Source organism: Pinus tabuliformis, chromosome 2_2 (assembly GCF_031772625.1).
Source record: "Pinus tabuliformis cultivar Carrire ecotype Pingquan chromosome 2_2, CPIR1, whole genome shotgun sequence".
In the NCBI taxonomy this organism is placed as follows: domain Eukaryota; kingdom Viridiplantae; phylum Streptophyta; class Pinopsida; order Pinales; family Pinaceae; genus Pinus; species Pinus tabuliformis.
The window spans coordinates 1,141,089,615-1,141,097,920 of record NC_142300.1 but is presented as its reverse complement, the minus strand read 5'-3'; the positions used below and the strand labels follow the sequence as shown (position 1 = coordinate 1,141,097,920).

The 8,306-nt window shown below is 32.9% G+C and overlaps 1 pseudogene; it reads right to left on the bottom strand.

Annotated features, from left to right (window-relative positions):
- Positions 1–5,488: 5,488 nt before the first annotated feature.
- On the bottom strand, positions 5,489–6,984 carry LOC149197421 (uncharacterized; annotated as a pseudogene).
- Positions 6,985–8,306: the final 1,322 nt, after the last annotated feature.

Here is an 8,306-nt window from a genome sequence, read left to right as displayed (position 1 = left end):
AGTATGGTAGCATGCCAAATGTTGATATCATTGACGACAAGTTTTTCAAAAGCTTTGACTACTAGTGACATAGATAGAAGGTTCAACCGCTTAATTATTCCAACTCATTCAGCCCGGAGATGTCTGCAATTCTACACTCCATCATAAAAGTGAGGTATCATTGAAGGCGATGGATGTAGGATTTAGACAGTTGATATGGATGGTGATGGTAATGGAAATATTTGAGGGCCAAGAATTAGATTTGAATTTGAATCTAATTCAAAGCAAACTGCACCTGTGTCTTGTTGACTTGTGTAGAAGACTTTGAATCAAATTTAATTTTGACTTAAAACATTATTTCTATGTATATGGCGGTCTTCGATGATATTATATATGCATAAGGTAACATGTATTACATTTGAATTTGAATCTAATTCAAAGAAAATTGTACCTGTGCCTCGTTGACTTATATGGATGACTTTGAATCAAATTTAAATGTGATTTAAAATTTTATTTCTATGTATATGGGTGGTTGTTTATGATATTGTATATGCATAAGGTATGATGTGTTATTAGAAATTTCCTCAAAAGCTTTAAAGAGAGGCTGATAAAATTGTTAAATTAAAATTGTTGAATTGGAAAAAATATACTTTGATTTGAAATAATAATTGTTGTAATATATTTAGGTTTTTTACATTTACATATATTCTCTGGTATAAACATCATTTGGAAATCATTTACCTAATTTTTATGGTTTCATCATTATTTAACAGTAAACCAAAAAACATAATCCATGACCAAGAAATAAAAAAAATTAAATTAAAAATTTTTAATAGTCAACCAAAAAAATCTAACCCACAACCTACTTTTTTAAAACCAAATTAAATATTTTCGAAGATCTTTTTTCTAAATCTAGATTAAATATCTTTTCCACAAATCAAAGAGTGCTTTTTAGTGGAGTTGGGATAGTTGAGATTTGAATAGAAGTAATAAATATTATTTTTTGAATTTGTTTCTCTAAATATTAATTAAAAATAATTTATTATTATTATTATTATTTTGGTAAGTATGGTGATGAAATGGATTTAAAATTGCTATTTAAAATAATTAAATTTATTTCATCTTTTATATTCACAAGTTTATATTTAAAATAAGAAAATAATAGAATTTTAAATGTTATAGTTTAATTGTTACATGTTTTTTTTTTTTTTGCTGAAGCATGTATGGATCCTTCTATATCATTTAGTCAAAAAAATAGTGTACATTATATACAAACGTCCACCCAATGCCAAAAAAACAGAAAAGAAATAAAAGCTTAAGCCTCCAAGAGCTAAACCTTACAGCTCTACATCCAAAAATTTGAGCCTAAGAATTAACTAACAAAACTAAACTCTATTCCTTGGAAAGCCCGCGAACTTTCGCGTAGCCCCCCTCCAGTGAACCCAAACCATTAGATCCGTCCCATCAAATCAAGAAGATCGACGGCAGAGGAGAAGGACGCATAGCCAAAGAGACCGATGATTAATGATCCTGCCCCACCAAGTTGCTCTATCTAGGTCAACCGTTGATTCACTACAACCGAATCCAATGGATGAGAATGATTTCGCGTCGGACAAGAAGGTGCAAGTTTAGTCAGCAATGGAGGGTGGTTTTTGAAACCCCCACCCTACCACGTGTCACACGATGAATGGGATTGCTGTGAAAACGCCAAAACCATTACCAGTTGAGAGCAGCACGAACAGTCGAAAACCACCTAGGAGGTGGTTTTGCAAATCTAGACCCCGAAATCTGAAAACACCAGTTGCCGAATAATCAGGATCCTCTTGCAAATGTTAAACTTCCTCGCCTTGATTTGGGATGTTGTGAGGGTAAGAGTCCTTCCACCAAGCAAAGACTTGAGGGAATCAAAGCGTTGCCCATGATGAACTGAGATCTTCATCACGCTTACTCCTTGAGTTTGGGCAACCAGACATGGTTCTTTTCTCTTCAAAGACCAACAACTCAGAAATTGAAGACACATGCAAGGGAGAATCAAATCGAGCTAGTCTCCATGGTTTTGTGTCTAAAAACTTCCCTATCTTCTTCCACCTGCTCGCAGCATAGAGCTCTCAGTCTGCTTGGTCGCAACTCCTGCCACTTCATCGACACATTATTCTCTATGTAGCTAACTCCCTGGTTGGCCAGAAGATCCACTAGCTTATTTTCCTTTCTACAAACATGGTGGAAACTGACAGTGTGCAGGCCCTGAAGATGGCTTTGAATTCTTTGGAAGACCTGAATTAATTTCCAATGCTTAGAGATTTTCTCTGGCACAGTTCCATTATGTATTTTTTGCACTGAGCTGATAATTAACTCCGAATTTGCCTCTATCATGACATTGAGATAGTTGTCCTACTTCAATAAATCCAGGCATTGTTCCATAGCCATTAGCTCAACCATGTTGTTGGTGGTTGTACCTAGGTGGAAATGGAAGATGAAAATAATACTTCCCTTTGCATTTATGAGGACACCTCCATAACCTGTTGTTCCTGGGTTCCCTTTTAAAGCCCCATCAATGTTATATTTTAAATAGCCTTCCGAATTAATTGTTACATGTTTTGGAGGATTTTGTTTTTCATATTTTCTGGACAAATTAGCGTAGAATTCACCAGGAATCTGTTAGAACTATAAGCTTAATCTATAAACTCTACACGATTCTAATATCTGAATTTTTCAAAGTACAGAACCCATTGAAGTATTTAAAACTAGATTTTAAATAATAAAATAACTAATTTAACCAAAAATCATTTGTTGGATTCCAACCAAAATCTCCTTAACATAGGATCATTAGACATCCATTTTAAACATTATTTCCAAAAACATTTCAAGAATAAATTGAAAAAAACTATTGATTGGTTAGTTTCTTTTGGCTGTAGTTTACCTATTAGACTTTTTGGAGAGTTATTTTGGCACATTTTCAGGTCAAAATTGCCCAAAATCAAGCTGAAATCACAAGTTTGAGTTGTGAACTCTTGAAAATTGAGTTCCCTTTCAACTTAATGAATTCATATATGCAATTAAAAACTCACCGCAATATTGAAGATTTGATAAAAAAAAAATTGCTACGAAAAGCTCTAAAAAAATTAATTGTTAAACAATACTGAATTAACTACTTCATATGTCCTTGTTTAATTAATAATCCTTTACCATCTTAATAGTTCTACTATTTTACACTATATTGGTGTTCATTAGAGCTCCTTCAACAAACAAAATCATTGAAAAGTTAAAAAAAAACAAAAAGTATGAAAAGTTTTACAAAAGCCTAAATTTGAGGCCCCTGAAATAGAGATCCAAGTGCTTTTATGGATTGAAGAATCAAATATCCAGAGAGGAAATTCTATCCAAAGTAAGGATAATAGTAAAATATTGTCTTTATTCTCCTAAATTTGAGAAACGAATACTATATATAGAGAAATGTTTTATCTGTTTTTTTCCTCAAACTATCCTCTTACTATTGGTAATCCTGCCTTCCACCATTGAAGTATTGTGCCTTAATGACCATATTGAACACTTGTGAATCCACTCATTTCCCTAAAAACTTTTGCGCTCAGTTATGTTGTTGTTCTTCCACAGTTGTTCACCAATTAACTACTCAACACAACCCTCCAAAAAATCATCTCTTCTGTCCAATTCCCTCACCACACATTTGCTTCTTAGGTTAATAGATGGTGATTTGTTGTCCACCATAAATCTGGGTTAGCATAAAATTATGTTGTTGTCCATCTTGCTTCCGCTTAAATGTTATTTGTTATTTTTTTTTTATGGTTGGATATTCCTCATCTACATGTAAATAGTTTCAATAAAATATTATTATTTTAGTTACTATTGGAGATGTATGCCTGAAATTGTATGACTAGAATTGAGTGAAAAGAACATTTTCTCTATAAGTTAAATTTTGTGTATATAGAATATTTCAAATAAAAAAAATATTTCACCATACACATTAAAAGAGTACATTTTATTGATATATTGTTCATAATAAATAATTTTTTTTTTTCCCATAGGAACAATCATAATTTCATTAATGAAGAGAAATTACATTTTGTATATACAACTAGTAAATTTCTTTCCTTTTTTTCTTTTTTTTTATACTTTCCATTCAAACTTACAACATAGTGTACACATCTTATGCACATATTATGGAAATGTAATTGAACGATTAGACATTGGGTTGCTTTGCCTCATCCATAAGAACAGCATCAAGAGGGCCTTTTCAATGAAAGTCTTGGCTTGTATAGCCAGTCACATATTCCCCAACTTTAATAGTCTTGTACAGGCTAGGATGGGCTTCATCGATCAATTATAGGGTGGCAAAAATTAACACATCAGAATGTGGCATAAAAAACATGAGGATTGACATTTGACTCAGATTTGTATTGGCCACTACGCAGTGTTCAACACTCTTGTATTTCCCACTGCTTACTATCTACCATTAGATAATCCTTCTCCCATTTTATAAATACTATACTATGCAAAGTTTTAACCAATGTAACTATTCTAAGAATAGTTTCCAGAGTTCAGTAGTTAGTTGGTATTAGGAGAAAATTCATATTTATTCTTTCTTTTTATGGGATTTCCCTTTGTATCTGTTTAACTAACTGTTGTATGGGTTTTTACTTTGTATCGATTTTACTATCTACCATTAGATAATCCTTCTCCCATTTCAGAAATACTATACTATGCAAAGTTTTAACCAATGTAACTATTCTAAGAATAGTTTCCAGAGTTCAGTAGTTAGTTGGTATTAGGAGAAAAATTCATATTTATTCTTTCTTTTTATGGGATTTCCCTTTGTATCTGTTTAACTAATTGTTGTATGGGTTTTTACTTTGTATCGATTTAGATGACTGTTGTGGTTGGCTTCTTCCAGAATTAAAATTTGTCTTCAAGCACTTAATAGCCCAATTGTTTACTGTTTTTCTATTCTGCAAATAAAATTGACTTGCTCTCTAATGTTCCTGCCAAATTGTATACAAGTTAATCTTCTAAATTATAACCTTACTTAAAAGTTCCAAAGTGAAATCCCTTATTGAGAATTTTGTTTCATGTCGATATGACTATAATATCATTCAGAGAGGATATTCATGAGACTACCTGCCCCATTTGCATGGAGCCACCTGTTGCCCCTTTTACTCAGTAACCATCACTTTGGAAAAATAGTAATCAGGCTACATGGTACCATTGTGTTAGGGTCTAAAATATGTAATCATATAAGCGAATTATGAGATGTGAAACAATTTTAGTGAATTCAGATATAAAACAAAATTAAAATATGCTCAGGGGAGTATATTGCATGAATTGCATTAAAAAAAAAAAGGAGGCTTGCACATACACTAAATTTCTCTGTCAGAGAAAGAATGAATGAATTTTGCTTCAATTCAAAAAATTCTACTACATCTATACACACTAACTTCTAATTATTACTTTTCTTGTATGACGACCTGTAACTTAGAATCAAATTCCAATCCCTCTAATAAGAGCACCTCCGTAAGTATCTTGGAGATGTGAGGATGGCTAAGTAATCTTGGAAAGGATCATTGTTGGAGGGAGGTTGTATTTGGTCTAACTGTGGGAATGGGTTTTGTAGACGCTCGAAGGCAAATTTGAACATTGATTGGTTCAAACCAGCATTCTCCTCCTGTTGTTGCTGCTGCAACATCAATTCTTCCAACCTATAGCTTCTTTGCACTTCTTCTTAATCAGATTTAAGATCATGCAACGATTACATGGAACAACTTGAATCAGTGAGCAGAATAGGAGGAATTAAATATGTTGAATCATAATTTGTCCTGTGATTAGTCAGACAGTTGAAAAATGGGACAAGTCCTGGAAGGTCCATTAGAGCAATACTAGCATTTGAAATTTTCAAATTCTGCTCAAAAATGGGGTTTGAGTTGTAGCTCATGGATGTAATGGAAAAAGTTCTTGAATCATGGGTAGAGATCATTCCGCAATTTGGAGATGGGGCAGATTTATTTGAATCTTGTGAAGTTCTTTATGAATGCTCAATGTTCGAGTTCATTATAGTATTCCTCATGGGTAGTATTCCTAGCACCTTTTCATCAATTTCTTCATGGAATTTTTCATTGCTTCTTCCAAGGACCACTCTTTCTCCTTAGCTAACTTCTCCGTACTTCTCGTCTTGTTGTATATTCGACAAAGTACCTAATCATCCAAATACAACAAGAAGTAATTTCCTCATCAGAAATATGGATAAACCAAAAGAGAAAATAAATGACTTTGAGCTAAATTTACATCACTGAAACCCATCACAAGCCCTCATTTTTAAACTGGACTGAGGAAAACAAAAATAATATTTGATATTTATAGCTTTCCCTATTGAAAGCCTTTGGATTAAATTAGAAAACCCTTGATTTCTATAATATAGAAAACAACCCCCTATTTCCCAAATTGATTTTTCCAAAGCTACATTCATCCTCTAGAGTCTACCTGATGTGGGCGCTGTAATTACGAGGCCATAATGGCATCCAACCTGATAGGTGTTTTAAACCAAGCAACACCTAAAATGTCTATTGACACACATGAATATACAGGAATAGAATTAGCAAGGCAACATTCATGCATAATCCAATTAGTCTTGTTTCCTTTAGGTTATAAAACCAAAGCATTCTTGATGCGAACATGCCTGTTGCTGCCCTTAGCAGTGATGGCTTTATCTGCAACTGTGGCTTTCCAGTATCCTAAGCCAGCAACCCTGTAGGGGCGAGAACCATTTGGATACTTCCTCTCCCTGAGAGTGAAAATATACCACTCCCTTTCTCCAAACAGTAAATTTTTTGTAAGAATTGGAAATGCATATCAGACCAGAACAAATAACAATTTCTAATAAATGAAAGAAAATAAGAATGAAAAAAAAAATTCCCATCGCAGGAACATGACATGGGCATAAATGAATTCAGTTTAAAACAGAAGAACACCCATTTCCATAAAACAGTCCATACCCATATATAAAAATGAGATGATTCATTTTAAGATTGAAGGTTGCCATATCAATGGAAGAGAATTCATTTGCATATTTGGGCTATTAGAGGATTCATTTTTGAGATATATAGAAAAACATTTTTGAGATATATAGAAAAATCTCATACTTCATATTTAATGCCTAACATTGACTAGTAAATAAAACACGTAAAAAATGGATTCTAGTAGTACGATAGCATGCCAAACGTTGATATCATTGACGACAGGTTTTTCAAAAGCTTTGACTGCCAGTGAAACAAATAGAAATTTCAGTCGCTTAATTATTCCAATTCATTCAGCCCAGACATGTCTGGAATTCTTCACTTCATTGCAAAAGCGAGATATCACTGAAGGCAACGGATGCAGGATTTCGATAATTGATATGGATGGTGATGGCAATGGAAATATTGGAGGGCCAAGAATTGGACTGACGGCGATGGAGAAGCAGCGGATCTTTTGTGTTGATCGAAGGTTGGACGGATTACATGGCAAGAAAGAATTTGAGGGATTCTGCTCATTCTACGTTTTGCATAGCTTCCCAGAGAACACAGGCCGAAGCTGTTGCATGATACAGCCAGCTGTTCCGTCAGCAAACTGATCTCCCAGGGTTTTTCTTTTTATCCAAAATGTGAATTTAAGTATTGCATGACTTAAATTTAACGACCAGCGATTGCATGACTCATCAAGTATTTGTTTAAATTTAACTTTTGCATGACCAGCGAATTAACTCTGGTTCTATTGCTGCAATTTTTAATATTGGTTATAAAAGGAGTTGTTTTTAATATAGTTTTTTTTGGATTTTTTTTTGATGCTTCAAATTTTAAGTGAAATTTTAATTTGCGTCAATTAAATTATTTATTTATTTTTAATATTTATTATAAAATGAATTGTTTTTAATGTAGTTTTTTAGATTTTTTTATGTCTCAAATTTAAAGTGCAATTTTGATTTGTATTATTTAAATTGGTTTTTGATTATATATAAATTCAATATTCCAAAAAACACTTTGAAGCACTTCTATTATACAAAAATTACTCATCAAACTTATAATTTCAAGATTAAAAAAAAAAAAAAAAAACCACCAAAAAATCTCACTAAAATTAAACGAAAATCACCTACCAAAAAATCTCACTAAAATTAAACTTTTGGATTCCCAACGTCTGGGTTCCATGAGCCATGTCGTTGCATCTCACCCACGATCTATGGCCTCCATTTAATGATGTATGTCGGATTCAATGGCATTTCTATGATTACAAGCGAAATCCATGTGGAATTTGATGATATTCAGGTGATTATGGGGCAAAAATTA